Source organism: Podarcis melisellensis (assembly GCF_964234715.1).
Source record: "Podarcis melisellensis genome assembly, chromosome: 6".
NCBI lineage: Eukaryota > Metazoa > Chordata > Lepidosauria > Squamata > Lacertidae > Podarcis > Podarcis melisellensis.
Window position 1 is genome coordinate 93,583,943 of NC_138538.1, and position 15,217 is coordinate 93,599,159.

The window sequence follows — 15,217 nt, forward strand, 5'->3', positions numbered from 1 at the left end:
TTGATGCTTTGCCACTCAGAGCCCCCCACCCAACTGCTTTCCCGCCCAAGGGAAGCCAGATGCGTGCTTGCAAGGGTAAATTTGCTTGGATCTCAGTAGAAGGGAAATGGCTCTGTTGGAGCTGGAGAGGGCAATAGGAATGCTGTCCTCCAATCTGTCACTTCTCAACTGAAAACAGCCCCTCACCCCTATCAAAAGGATGCTTCCCTAGAAGAAGCAGCCAAGGAGAGCTCCAGATTTGAACATGCCTTGGGGGAAGTGCTCATTGTGGGCTTCTCCCGCCCAATGAGACTTCCCCGCAGGCTTACTGGAAGTGGCAGAAATCCAGCGGCACTCACAGGAGCGCCACCGCTGTGTGGTTGGACGCCAGGGGTGCCCAGTGTCCCCTTTCACACCAGACAATCTGGTATTGCAAGTGCTGCCCAGGGTGGTATCCAGTTTCCCCAAATGTCCCATAACACCAGATGCAGCATTTGGTTTTACTAGATGTGCAGACAAGAGAGTTCAGCTCAGCAGGGGAAGTGCTGTACCCCTTTGTGCCTTTCCCAGGAACATCCAAGGCAGTTCCATTTTGAAGGCATGTCCAGCATTTGTCTAAGTATACTGTGCACTACGGGACGCAGGTGGCGCTGTGGGTTAAACCACAGAGCCTACGACTTGCCGATCAGAAGGTCGGCAGTTCAAATCCCCGCGACAGGGTGAACTCCCGTTGCTCGGTCCCTGCTCCTGCCAACCTAGCAGTTCGAAAGCACGTCAAAGTGCAAGTAGATAAATAGGTACCACTGTGGTGGGAAGGTAAACGGCATTTCTGTGCACTGCTCTGGTTCGCCAGAAGTGGCTTAGTCATGCTGGCCACATGACCCGGAAGCTGTACGCCGGCTCCCTCGGCCAATAAAGAGAGATGAGTGCCATAACCCCAGAGTCGGCCACAACTGGACCTAATGGTCAGGGGTCCCTTTACCTTTACCTTTACCATGCACTACACTGAAAATGCCATTAGCCATTTATAACTCAATACACCTGCTTGTCTATACTGTAATATATAATGTGTACTTTGGCCTTAGCAGGAGGTTTTGGGGAGTCTTTTTTTGCCCCAGTTACTTTTCCATTAGTGAAGAAGCGGCATTACCCTAAAATAGTAGGTGATCAAATTAAAGAGATGCAGCCGCTGATGTCTAGACGGTCTAGCTCATGAATGAGGCTGTGAAATATTTTTTTGATATGGCTCCATATTTAACTGTCACCTTTTTGGGTGGTAATATTTCTGTTTGAAGTTTTGTAATTGCGGCTCTTCCAGTGGCACCCAATGATAGTTTATATTAATTGTGCACTGCGCCAGAGGGGGAGATAAACCTTTGAAAAGAGCAAGGCTAATTCCTGAAGAACTTGTAAATCAAAATAGGGCCTATGAGCTGGGGGAAATGGTTTCGAGTCCCTTAATTATGCGGTCCTTGGTTCATTATTCAAAGGTGCTGATCTCAGTTCCATATTCTGGATGAAACTGCACTTCCATATTAAATGAGGGGGTAACCAAACAACCTTAGCATGTCTGCCCAGAGACACAAGCCTCTTTCGGGAGTGTCTCAGGGGCCATGTGGTGTCGTGGTTAAAAGCAGTTGACTTGTAATCTGGGGAACCGGGTTCGCGTCTCCGCTCCTCCACATGCAGCTGCTGGGAGACCTTGAGCCAGTCACACTTCTCTGAAGTCTCTCAGCCTCACTCACCTCACAGAGTGTTTGTTGTGGGGGAGGAAGGGAAAGGAGATTGTTAGCCGCTTTGAGACTCCTTCGGGTAGTGATACAGTGGGATATCAAATCCAAACTCTTCCTCTTCTTCTCTACACTCCAGGTGGAAGCTGAATGCTGTCATCTAATGGAAAAAAATACTCAGTCTGCAGCTCAGCTGGGGCACCGGTAGTTTTTAACCAGCCTCTGCTTTTGTGCAACTGGACCTGCAGATGTTAGCTGGAATTCAACATAGCAATGTGGGGTATGGTTTTTTTTGGTGGGGGGGGAGATGAGGTCTACTCTTGCAACAGGAATTTTTCCCCTTCTCCCCTCACACCTCCCTAAAAGTGTTTTGGGGTTCCCCAAACCCTCCAGAGAAGATTTAGGGGTGAAACAGAGGGTGTGGAAGAGGAGGAAGGGAAGTCCTGTTGAGCTCAATGAACACGTTGACCCAGTGTGTGCCAGCTGTGGACAAGGTAACTTTCATGCAAGGGATCATTAGGAGAGGAATTGAAAATAAAACTGATGTCATTACCGTATTTTTTGCACCATAACACTCACTTTTTTCCTCCTAAAAAGTAAGGGGAAATGTCTGTGCGTGTTATGGAGGGAATGCCTATGGGTGGCATGCCTACGGATTTTCCTCCTCTAAAACCTACGTGCGTGTTCTGGTCGGGTGCGTGTTATAGGGCGAAAAATACGGGTATACAAATCTTCAGTGTGACGACATTTAGAATGCTGTGTTCAGTTCTGGGCGCCACACCTCAAAAAGGATATTGTAGAGATAGAAAAGAGCAGCTGAAATGATCCAAGGGGTTAGAGCAACTCCCCTTGAGTTGCAACATTTTGGACTTTTTAGTATAAGATAAGGTGAGGGAAAGACGACATGATTGAAGTCCAACACTACCTTGGATCAAATCTATGCTTAGTCTGAGCCTTATGTTTCCCTCCCTTTATGGTTTTGATCTATGGGCTACTATTAAAATGAGGCTGCATTTTAACCTGTATTTTAAATTGGTTCCACCCCCACCCCACCCCATTATGTTTTTATTGTAATTTTACTGGTGTTAGCCACCCTGAGCGCAGCTCTGGCCAGGGAGGGCAGCGCATAAGTGACATTTTTAAAAATTATTATTATTATTATTATTATTATTCAAACTCCACATTTCCAAATCCTTCTTCATCACTGGTTAGATACACTTCCAGAGGATGATCAGGAATATTTGTTATTAAATAGGATGAGAAGGACACTTCAGAAGATTACAGTCAAAACTATCAATCATCACCCCCAGCAACACCATCCATCATACAGCTATGGTACACTTCTCTCCTTTGAATTCTAAAACATTTGCTAATTCATGATGCCAAAAATTTGACATTGACTACCAATGCCTTTTGTGAAGAAAATATAAAAATCAGCTGTCAAACAATTTATCCATTTATCTACTGTCATATGTCACCCTGGGCTCCTTCAAGAGAAAGGGAAAGATATAAATTCAATAAATAAATTAAAATATAATAGGTACCACTTTCCACATGGAAAACAAACAACTTTATGGTCATTTCAGGAAGTCCAGGCAGCTACGCAATGTCCCTTTCAAAGTGGCCTCATATATCCAGTGAGTTTTCTCATGATATCAACAAAGCCTTTCTATTGGTTGATGATCCTTACAACACATTTCTGGCATCCATAAAGCATTTGCAGAGACTGTCTCTACTTCAGCGCGTCTTTGCCCTTAAATATCCAGTCCCAATCCCCCTGCGTAAAGGCCACGCCCTGCGTAAAGGCCACGCTTTACATATTAATAGGCACACACATAAGATGTAGTACTTCTGCCCTTCCAACAATGAACAAATTGGTTATATCCATATTGCATCACAGAAAGTTATGGTGGGAAACCTGGGCTATTTTGCTGCATCAGTGTACCTGGAAGCTGGTAAAAAATAAAATAAAAAGGTAAATGACCTCTGGACGGTTGAGTCCAGTCAAAGGCAGCTATGGGGTGCAGCGCTCATCTCGCTTTCAGGCAGAGGGAGCCAGTGTTTGTCCACAGACAGCTAAACTGCTTCTGGCACAACGGGACACTGTGACGAGTGCCAGAGTGCACGGAAACACCATTTACCTTCCTGCCATAGTGGTATCTATTTATCTACTCGCACTGGTGTGCTTTCGAACTGCTAGGTTGGCAGAAACCGGAATAGAGCAGACTTAGCTACCAGATTTTGGGAGATATATCAATGGAGGAATTTGCCTTATCTCCTTTTGATGCCAGGTAGGTTCAGTTCTGGAAATCACTGCCAAATGACTTAACACATTGGCCACAGTCGTACGTAATGCAAAGCCTTGGTTTGCTGTACCATACAAGACCGCTTCCAGACAAGCCCTTCTGCTTCACTTTTCCCTTCATGGAAGCAGATAAACAAACCACAAAGGGGAGCCAGCATTTGTTGCAGGCCTAGCAATCATGGTTTGTTAAGGCAAAAAAGCCCACAATTCAGAGTTTGCATAGAATGCTAAGCTACCGCATCATGGTTTGTTTTTCCATTCACACAGAGGGAGATGCAAACCAGAACTTCCGGAGCTATGTGCACAGGATCTGTGGCAGCTGGTGCCTCTTGTTGCTGGAGGGACAGAGTTGACAGCAGGATAGTTAACCATAGGCAGAGCCAGGGGCAACAACAGACAGAGCTGATGGCAGTCTGGGCATTTCAAGGCTCACCTACTTGAGAGTAAACCCAGTCAATACAGTAGAACTCACTTCTGAATAAAACAGACAGGAATGTGTTAGGAATCACAGCTAAGTTGTATAGCATCAGTATGTACCGTATTTTTTGCTCTATAAGACGCACCAGACCACAAGACGCACCTAGTTTTTGGAGGAGGAAAACAAGAAAAAAAATATTCTGAATCTCAGAAGCCAGAACAGCAAGAGGGATCGCTGCACAGTGAAAGCAGCAATCCCTCTTGCTGTTCTGACTTCTGTGATAGCTGCGCAACCTGCATTCGCTCCATAAGACGCACACACATTTCCCCTTACTTTTTAGGAGGGAAAAAGTGAGTCTTATAGAGCAAAAAATACGGTATTACATATTATACATTACAAAACACCTCCAGAAACAGGAAAAGCAAAAAGCAAGCATTTTGGTCCATAAAGGGGAACTCTCAAAAATCTATAGCTAGTCAATATTTCCATTTGAAGAAACCATAACGTCACAAAACGGAGGAAAAGCTTTTGCATTCTCTAGAATTCTTCATCAGGCTGGATGTTACACAAAGCAAGGGATGGGAGGATGAAGAAAAACAAGACAATTAAGTTGGGTGTTGCAGCCGTTAGGTCATTTATTTAATTTTGTAGTCATGACATCATTTATTATGCCTCATCCACGCCCAGCTTTGTTAACATCCAGCCTGATGAGTTCGGGAGAACTCAAAGGGAAGGACGGGAGGAAAGGGAAACCGCGGGTGGAGGGGAGATAATCTATTTATGTATGTACCAGGGGCTGTGCCTCTCCTCAGCCTGATCATCTATCCCCTGCTATTCCCTTCACATTAACCCTCTAGAGCTTCTTTTCCCTACCCCTTGCAACTACCAAAGCTCATTTTTCCCCAGCCCAACCTCACTTCTGAAGCCACTTCTATCTTCTCTTCTGAAGACCCACTTTGCACCAGGTATCTCTCTCACTCCCTGCCTCCCCACCCTCCTTTTGTGCAACCCCTCCGTGCACACAGAGGGCTTGCATCGTCTTTCTCCCCCACACTGCAGCTACCAAGCCCTCTTTTTACCTTCTGCCCAGTTATAAATCCACCATCCCTTCTATTCTGCAGACCTTTTCATGCCTCCGCTTTCATCTGCCCCACTCCCTCCTTTTTTGCACCTCCATTTTTACTTCCCCTCATTATCTCCCCTGCTCCTTGCTTTTCTCGACTCTCCCTTGAACACAGACCTCTCCCCGCCCATGGCTCATCCTCTCTCCTATTCAATTCAAAATCCTTTATTAGGCATAACACACCACACATTAACTAACAAGTATCATATACAGACTGTATAAAATACGGGCTCAGCAAACACAGTTTATCCCAGTCTTATTCTTAACTCCAAGAAATAAATCGATGAACATAGATAATATAATACAACATAGCAACATCACCTACCATTAAAACCACTAAGTCTCTTTATCATGGCCCATTCTTCCTCTCTCCTATAATCAGCCTCTTTTAGGCCCACACCCCATGATTATATACGCTATTGTATCTGAAGAGCCAAGCTGTCAGCTTGTTCCATTATGCAGCTAGTTCAGTTATGAATGTTGTACATATATGGGTGTTTGCTTGTTAATAAAATATATCTTCTAAATTACTACAGTGGTACCTCAGGTTAAGTACTTAATTCGTTCCGGAGGTCCGTTCTTAACCTGAAACTGTTCTTTACCTGAAGCACCACTTTAGCTAATGGGGCCTCCTGCTGCTGTCACACCGTCGGAGCGGTGTTCTCATCCTGAAGCAAAGTTCTTAACCTGAAGCACTATTTCTGGGTTAGCAGAGTCTGTAACCTGAAGTGTATGTAACCCGAGGTACCACTGTACATTGAATCTGGAACTTCATGATGAAAACAACGCACAGTGCCAGGAGTTAAATACATTGTGTACTGTGGAATATTTGAGGGCTCTTCATATTTTCTCTCACACATATGAGGCAGCTGAGGAATGAAAAAGGGAGACGTTTGAGTAGAGTGAGAAGGGAAAGACACTGAAAGGAAAAATGTGGCTGTTTTAAACAGCAGCAGCAGTTTCAGTAAAGTAGGAGCAGAATATTACTGAGAGGAAAATGGGAATTTTAAACCACAGGAGAGGTTTGAGTAAAGCTGGGATGGAGAGGCACGGACAGGTTGTTGTCGCTTTTTAAAACTGTTTTTAACAAAGATAAATAGGAGAGATGGGTGCAACATAGAAGCCAACACTAAACAGCTGGCAGAACAGAGGCTTTCCAAAATCCCTTCTTGCTGTACTCAAACCTTATTTTAAACTGCCACTCTCCCCAGTGTCACTCTCTGCTTGTTCTGCGAGAAGCCAAGTTACAGGGAACCAGGCAGAGGGCCTTCTCGGTAGTGGCACCCACACTGTGGAACGCCCTCCCACCAGATGTCAAAGAGAAAAACAACTACCAGACTTTTAGAAGACATCTGAAGGCAGCCCTGTTTAGGGAAGCTTTTAATTTTTAACAGACCATTGTATTTTAAGATTCGGTTGGAAGCCGCCCAGAGTGGCTGGGGAAACCCAGCCAGATGGGCGGGGTATTAATAATAATAATAATAATAATAATAATAATAATAATAATAATAATAATAATAATAACTACTCAACCCTCTGCCTGACATTGTTTTAAATGGCACTTTCCCTTCTGTGTCTCTCCACTCCTGCTTTATCCAAACCTCTGTTGTTTGAAATGGCCACTCAGTATTATTCCATACAAGCTTTACTCAAACCTCAACTGGGGTTTAAACCATCCACTTTCCCCCCTTTCAGTGTTCTCCCCTGTCTTACTGTACTCAAACTTCTCTCACTTCCATTCTTCAGCTACCTCATCAAGGAGTCATCAGGGATTCCACAGCACTTTACTCAAACCTCTACCATTGTTTAAAATCACTGTCTTCCTCTGAAATTTGGTTGGCAGTTTTGGTTGACAGAAATTTGGTGGCAGTTTTGAACCAACCACAGTGCGGGTGCCACTACCGAGAAGGCCCTCTGCCTGGTTCCCTGTAACTTGGCTTCTTGCAGAACAAGCAGAGAGTGACACTGGGGAGAGTGTTGTTTTGAACCAACCACCACTTTCTTCCTCTCAGTGTATGCCACTGCTGTTCTGCAACAGAACACCGTAACGGAAGCCAGAGCACACGGGAACACTGTTTACCTTCCTGCCGCAGCAGTACCTATTATTGAAATACCTGATCATAGTAAAAAGAAGAAGTAGTCAACTGACAGGTACATGCCAAATGATTGTTTCCTCAGCCTCTGTTAAAACTAGGCACTGATACTGCCCAGGAGATCCACATTTATACAGGGAGTTCTGCAGTGAAATAGTATCACATTGAAGCAGATTAAACAGGTGAAAAATGTACAACAAGATTCAAGTACACACAGATGAATGCATCATATGGTCACTGAACATATTTGTACATACGCTCACACACACCTCTGCACATCTCATGAGTGTGCGCACACACCCTTTACAGATTTCCAGCTGAGAGGAAAGCAAAAATATGGCATGAAATCTCTTAACATCACTGGCAAATGAAGCATGAAACACACTTTCAAGGAAGAGGCAGTAACGGAGCCAAGTTAAATATTTCATTTCAGGAGCAAGCCCATTAATGTTTAGGATTCTGACCTTCAAATTGCAAAATTGCTTGGGAAAGAAATCATAGAATTGCAGAGTTGGAAGGGACCCTGAGGGTCATCTAGTCCAACCCCCTGAAATGTAGGCATCGCAGCTGGATCATACATGACAAGTGGCCGGATCCGTAGGGGGTTGGACCAGAGCGCCTTCCAATGACACAATTCTATGATTCTGTGATTCAACCTCTACTTAAAATCCTCCACCACCTCTCATTGGAGACTGTTCCTGTTGGGTTGAAATAAACGACAGACGAGTAACAAGTGTCATATGGGAGGCATCTCTCGAGCATGTCTTGGGGAGTCCCTTTTATTGAATATTACAGCATTGCCACATATGTGCTTGTTGCTGATTGGTTAACACAAATACAATGCAAAAGGTTGCATATAGGCATTAATCATCAATAGATTAAAGGTTGGGAAAGGGAACACAGAATTGGACAGGTATGAAAACCTCCTTATTAAACTATTACTAGTGATTGATATAGCAAAACTTAAAAGAACATAACTATCGCATTCCGTAGATGTGGTCAACCATGCATTAAGAACAGGTCAGGGTACGATGTTTCATGAACTCAATGTGAACTAAACATTCTAGGGTGGGTGAGGAAGGAATGCTTCAGCTTAGAGCAGTTTGCCAGAGTCATGTGCAGAAGCAAAACTTCCCATCAGTTCCTCCGTTGAATTTGACACAAGCACACATAGAGAGAAAAAAGAAAATCAGACTGCAATGGAGAGAATGCCTATTGCTTCCCATTCTTCTAAATGAACGTCGGGCTGGTTGAAGTCCAACAGTTAGTCACATAAGAGTCAACAGCAAATTGACAAGAGCAACATCCCGATATTAAATTATCTTGCCCAGGAACAGTTTTTTATTAAGGCCATAATTTACTCGTGCCTGCTAAAGGAAGGTGACCGTGGATTGAATTATGCTGTCCCTACCTGGGAGGATTTTGACCCTGTAGGCAAAAATAAATAAGAAGGGGGAAAGAAAAACAAATAAATGTGATCTTTCCTATGCCTGACCTCCCCTTCTTATTCAGATTTTAAATGCAGCCAGTTAGTAATACAGTGGAATGAATCAACATCGGTCACATAGAAACAGCCCGTGCTACTCCTTGTTCAACACACCACAAATGGCTGCCCAGAAAAGTTTCAAAAGATAATTGTAGGGTTGCCGTATGTCAAGAATTTCCCAGACATATCTGGAATACTTTTCTGTCCGGATTTTCACTGTTTGAAATATGGCAACCCTAGGTAACTGACTTTTGCACAGGGCCGCCCCAAGAGTCACCTACAGTCAGCTAGTTGTGTAATGCTATATAGGCAGGGCCGGCCCACACATGAGGTGACCTGAGGCAGCTGCCTTAGGCGGCAGAATCCAAGGGGTGGCATTGCTATGGCTTCTCCACCTGTGATCTGCTCCGGATGACTGAGAAGGAAAGAGAAGCAGCATGAAATCTCAGCAGAAGCCACTGCCACCACCACTTTTATATGTCACGGAGGATATATTTTATTGTTTTGATTTGAACCAACTAGTCAGCTCTTTGGCTACTAGTCAAATAAACAGTATTTCGAAACTGATCTCTGGCTAAAGTGAAGACCTGTGTAACTACAGAGTAATACGCACAGAGAAAGCAGGTATACTCCTTAGGTGTCATCGGCATTTGTTTAATCCGTTTGATCATTAACCTTTAGCTTTATTGCAAAGTGAAGCTCTTTCCTAATTACCTACAAAGTATATTACAATCCTTAAACTGCTAGTAAAGATGCTCAGTCAAAGAACCACAACCTAAGCTTTCTGTTGCTATATTAATCACAGCAGCTGCCTGGCTGCAGAGCAAACCCAAATGCTGTTCTATAACAGAAACCCTATAACTGGCATCACACTACAGCTAAAAAAAACCCTCTCTCCAGATAAAGTTTTCTATCTCAACAGACAGAGAATATTCTAAAATATGCTTGAAAGTCCTCTCTCTCTCTCTCTCTCTCTCTCTCTCTCACACACACACACACACACACACAATCAGAATCATGCACAAGGAATACTGTGGAGAGAAATAGCAGCCAGAATATATGGTGAATGTTTTCATAGGTCCAATGTCCCCACTGTGTGGATCCAGAACCAGCCTCCACAGTCACTTACGGACTCATTGTTCAAACCGTGCCAAAGGAAGAAGAAGAAAGAAGAGGTGCTCTTTTGCAAGAATCAGCATTTAGAATTCCATGATAAGCCTAAGACAGAGATTATTATATGGAGTTGTGCACTGGAGGGATATAAATGACCAGGCTAGGCAGAGCACGATGCAGTACAGAGTGTGCTTTTCTGTTACGGATGTGGAGAAGGAAACAAATAAAAGATTTCCAGGGAAACCTTCCCCCTGCCAGCTTGAGCCCTCCCCGCAATAAACACTATTAAGAGATATAATCATATAACTCTCACCCCTTCCAATTTTCAGGACTGAAGGGTACATTCGCCAGAACGAGTTACAGGCTGCTGAATGGTGACAGCCACCCAAGATTTCTGTTCAGCAAGATAATGAGTTTTAATTCGCAGACATTCCTTTCAAAAGAAAGTTATGATATACATTTCCTTTAAGGATAGGCTGAGCCATGAAAACTGCTTATCCACAGGCAACACTTCACACACAGCTGCTCTATGAAAGAGGTTGACTTTTAAAAACTTTGAGTAGCCAGTCCTGTTTTTAATGGCTTTACCTTTTTTTGTATACATGTTGTTGTATAAAACCCTGAAATATAAATACATTTACAGAATCAATTAACTGACTTAGAAGTGTGTCCTCAGTTCTTCAACAAGCAAATAATAATAATAATAATAATAATAATAATAATAATAATAATAATAATAGATGTTTGGGATTTTTTGCAAGCCTGTGCTTTCTAAGAGCCTGTGCTTTCTACCTCTCCTTTCAGACAGGAGGGAATGCCTCTCCTGAAATGCTCGTGCTTGTTGCGATTCAGGCATCCCACCATTTAAACCCAAAGAAAGCTTTCTTTCTTTAGAACTGTTATCTTGCTTGTGGGTGCATCCACACAGAGCAATACATTTGCACGATCTTGGCTTGAAAGAGTTGCCAGAAGGAGGCATACATCTTAGGGACCCTGAATTTGTGGAGGCTTCACTCCTATTCTTCTAGAAAAAGAGGTGCTGGAACTCATCACAAACACCTCCCTCGTTTCCTTAGAATGGCAGTGGCACCCACCAGGAGTGCCAACTTGGCCCCGCGACCATGGGTGCCCGGGCCGTGGGTGCCATGCAGCATGCGTGGCCCTGGCATCGAAATTTGTGGGTGCCCAGTGCCTTCATGGGGAATTTTGTGGGTGCTTGGGCACCCAGGGCCCCAGGGAGTTGGCACCTATGGTACCCACCTGAAAGTTGGCATAACCCACCTGAGAGGTGCTGGAAATAAACTGGGGGGGGGAGCCCTGCTCCTTAACCTTTTCTTCTCTCAAGGAGAAGGCAGTGGAGTTTAGGATCAGAGTTTTCCTTCTCCTAGATGGGCTCCCTTCCCAGGTTGACAAGCCCCATCTGCCAACTCACTTCCCTCTTCCCACATGCAGAAACCACTTTCTTGACCATTGGACTGGTCTTGTCCACTCAATCTGCTGGAGCCTGCCTTTGCATGCAGAAGAAGTCCCTAACTCACTGAGGGTCTGAGACACATCAGCCACCCTCACATGGTTTTGCTGGCCTGTTGAAGCCATTCTCAGGGTGTGTCCGCTGTCACATGCTTCTAGGAGCCACAGGTGAGACCTGAGTGCAAGGTGGGAACCAAAAGTGAGCAAACTACCCCAGAAGGAGCATGGCGTGTCCCCCACCAGAGGTCAACAAAAGAGGCTTAAATACTTTCTATTACTTTTTTTTAGATTTGCCTTGAGAAACACCGACAACTGGGAAACACTGGCCTGCGAGTGCTCCAACTGGAAAATAGCCTCTACCAAAGGTGTCATGGACTTTGAAGACGCTCAAACTCAGGACAAAAGGGAGAAATGTGCTAAGAGGAAGGCATGTTTGGCAAACCCTCACCATGATCAGCTCCCGCCCGGGAAACCTATGTCCCCACTGTGGAAGAATGTGTGGATCCAGAATTGGCCTCCACAGTCACTTACGGACTCACTGTTAAGACTGTGTTCACGGAAGACCATCTTACTTGGCTACGAGGGATCGCAAAAGATGAAGACTGCCCCCCCTAACATCCCATAGTAATGACTACTGGGATAGAATCAGGTGTGGTTTCGTTTATGTGCAGAGCTGGTAAATGTGGTCTCTTTAGTGACTACATCGCACCAACAACTTAACTGGATTCAACATAAAAACAGGCTCAGGGCTGACCTGAGATACTTTGGTGCCTGAGGAAGAAAATAAAAACACAGACAGTATGCCATGACAGCCTCACATACAATCCACCGAGAAGTAGATTGTACAAGCCCCATTGAAATGAATGCTCAATGAAAACTTCTTAAGGAAGTGTGCCTCATGGGTGAAATCCTACTCTGCCTGCACCCCTTCATGGCAAAGGAACCCCTGAGTGTAACTCAAAAGGGGAAATACAAAACAAAATACGGAAATGCTCCCCTCTGTAGTTATATTTGATGCCTGGATTTCATTCCAGCACCACCCATAAACTCACAAGCAAAAGGACCGGCTTCGTTTACAGAGGCTGCTACAAAGAGTTGCCCTCTTTTCTCCCGATTTTATGATCCTTCTAATTCTTACAGAAAGAGAAACCCGAAATGTTCAATTAGCCAAAACGCCTTGGAGGTCTGTCAAAGGGAGCGGGCAGGAACCAGCCCCAGCGTAACTCAACAATCTTGTGTTTATTTGCTTTGCATCCCCCCACTGGCAGAATTCCAGCACAAAGACACCCTTCTCCAACAAAGGAAAGCCAGAGGGAAGGAAAGCAAAACACACAAATCCATATATATATTGGAAGGGCGCAGAGAGCAGAAGAAAGCTTCGGTCTGCGAAGACCCGTCTGAATGCTAAGCAACCTCAAGGCGTCTCTCCACCGCGTCTCCGCGCCGCGCAGGTTTGTTTTCCAAGGCGCGATCGCGCCAGATCCGTGGATCCCAGAACAAGCAAGCTGTCTTCAGAAGGGGCGGGATGTTAGGGGAAACCGAGTGACCATTCTCCCTAGGGAGGGGGGTGGCGGTGGAGTGCCACTCCAGCCGACAAAACGAAAGACCATGGCAGCTGGAGATAGGTGGAAACGCGCCGCGATTCTCCACGCAAAAGGGAGGGAGCGAGGACGGGTCGGTCCCCCAACCCTGCCGCTACACAAACACACCACACAAACACACCCTGTGCAAGCCCTTCGCGCCGTTTTGCAAGGAAATGCCCTTCGGACTTCCCTTCCCCTCGTGTCACAAAGCCCACAGTGCCGCCACTTTGCTGCAGATTCCCTCCAACAGATCTTTCAGAGAGGCAGGGGCGCAAAAAAGAAAAACACACACACACACACACACACATGCACCCAGGCGAGCGTGGATTCCAGAGCAACTTACCTGGGAGGCGTCTCTGTTTTGGCTGGATGGGCCGATTGCCTATCCTGCGAGGGTCTGAGCACCCCTGGTTCCAGCAGGCAAGGCAGTGGCGGGTGGAAAGTGTGTAGACTGGCAGCAGCAAAGGCGGCGGGAGCGCAGCGGCGCGGGCAGGAGGGAGGTGGCGCACCACGCGCCCTCAAGCTCTCGCCGAGGCGCGTCTGGCGTGCTTCCTGGCCGGGCTCTCCAAAAGCGTGTGCTGGATCCCCCCCTGCTGCAGGGGGCGCCGATGCTTCATGCTCTGCCGAGGGGAGGGGGACCCCCCTTCCTCCGCCCACGCGCACTGCGAGAAGCCAGGCGGAGAGACGAGCATGCGAATGGGGGGGGGGGAGTAAATGTGGGGTGCGGATCAGCAGGAGCCCGAAGCCACAATCTCAGTCTGCTGAGATGACTCCCCGAGTTTTCAGCCAGCTCCAAACAGTCCCGTTTAAGAGACTGTGATGCGCGGAGAGCAAAAATCACTGAAGTTCGCTGAAACAATGCAACGTTTAAAAAGACGTTTTGAAAAGGAAGGAAGGAAGGAAAGAAAGCTAAGCGGTTTGCGTTTTCCCAGGTTGGGCTTCAGGGACCTCGCGAGCCCCTGCTAAGAACCGCCAGCCGCTCTCTTTGAGCACAGCTCAGCTGGGCAAAGAGGGCAGAAGGCGCTGCAGAGCACCTCCCACCTCCAAAAAGCTGCAGCATCTGCTTAAACACACACACACGGAAACTTCGAGTTCTGCTCCGACTCGGTGACTGAGAAGCATCCGAAGGGTGGAGCCTCTGGAGGGAAGGAGGCCCCGAGAGATTTCGCTTGAGCTGCAGAGCAGAAGAGCGAAAGGAAAGAGAGCGGGAGCTACGAGCCCATTTGGCCCAACAGGTTGCAGGTTGCCAACTCCCCTCTGGAGTCCGTTTCAAAAATCGACAGATGCTAACTGAGGAGTTGCTGCCAGCGCCCGCTGAATACGATTAACCAGGCAGCTCCGGCCCTCCCTTTGGCTGCTGTCCGTGGTGCTGAAAGCTCTCCAGTAGCTCGTTATTGGGGATAAAATCCTTTTCTAACCTCATTAATCGGCGCTCATCAGCGGCGCGCATCCTGATCCTTCGCCTCAATCATCGCAAATGAAGCTTTACGTCCGCTTGGCCGGGTTTTAATTATTATTTTTTCTGACCTTTTACCTGGACCAAAATAAACGGATTTTCTTATTAACAGGATAAAGACAATGCGAGAAAGCGAAAGAAATGCTGGCTGCTTTGAGTCTGTGCATCCGCTACGTGCCTATAGGATCGCGCATGTTTATTTGAAATCAAAATGCCCCATCTTTTTTCTGGCTGCACACCCAAAAGCGGGTCACTAGTGTGCGTCAAGTATCTTTTTTAAGGGGGCGGAGGAAAAGCAGTGACCCAGTGCCTGCCGTTTGGCTCAGATACCATGGAACGTTCCCAAAAGGATGCAACAGGAAAGATTAAGTGAACAAATGAAAACTTGTCATAGTATTAAAAGAGAGAGATTAGTACGTGCACTCGCAACTCTATTATCCTCTTGCCAAATATATCAGACT

The 15,217-nt window shown here is 45.9% G+C and overlaps 1 protein-coding gene across 1 annotated transcript in view; it reads right to left on the reverse strand.

The window, feature by feature from the left end:
• FAM163A (family with sequence similarity 163 member A) overlaps nt 1–14,934 on the reverse strand; it is a 104,426-nt gene extending 89,492 nt beyond the window's left edge. Inside the window, exon 1 of the mRNA XM_081915200.1 lies at nt 13,644–14,934. The gene's annotated coding sequence lies outside the window, so the exon portion shown is untranslated. The remainder of the gene's footprint in view (nt 1–13,643) is intronic.
• Between the last annotated feature and the right edge of the window lie 283 nt (nt 14,935–15,217).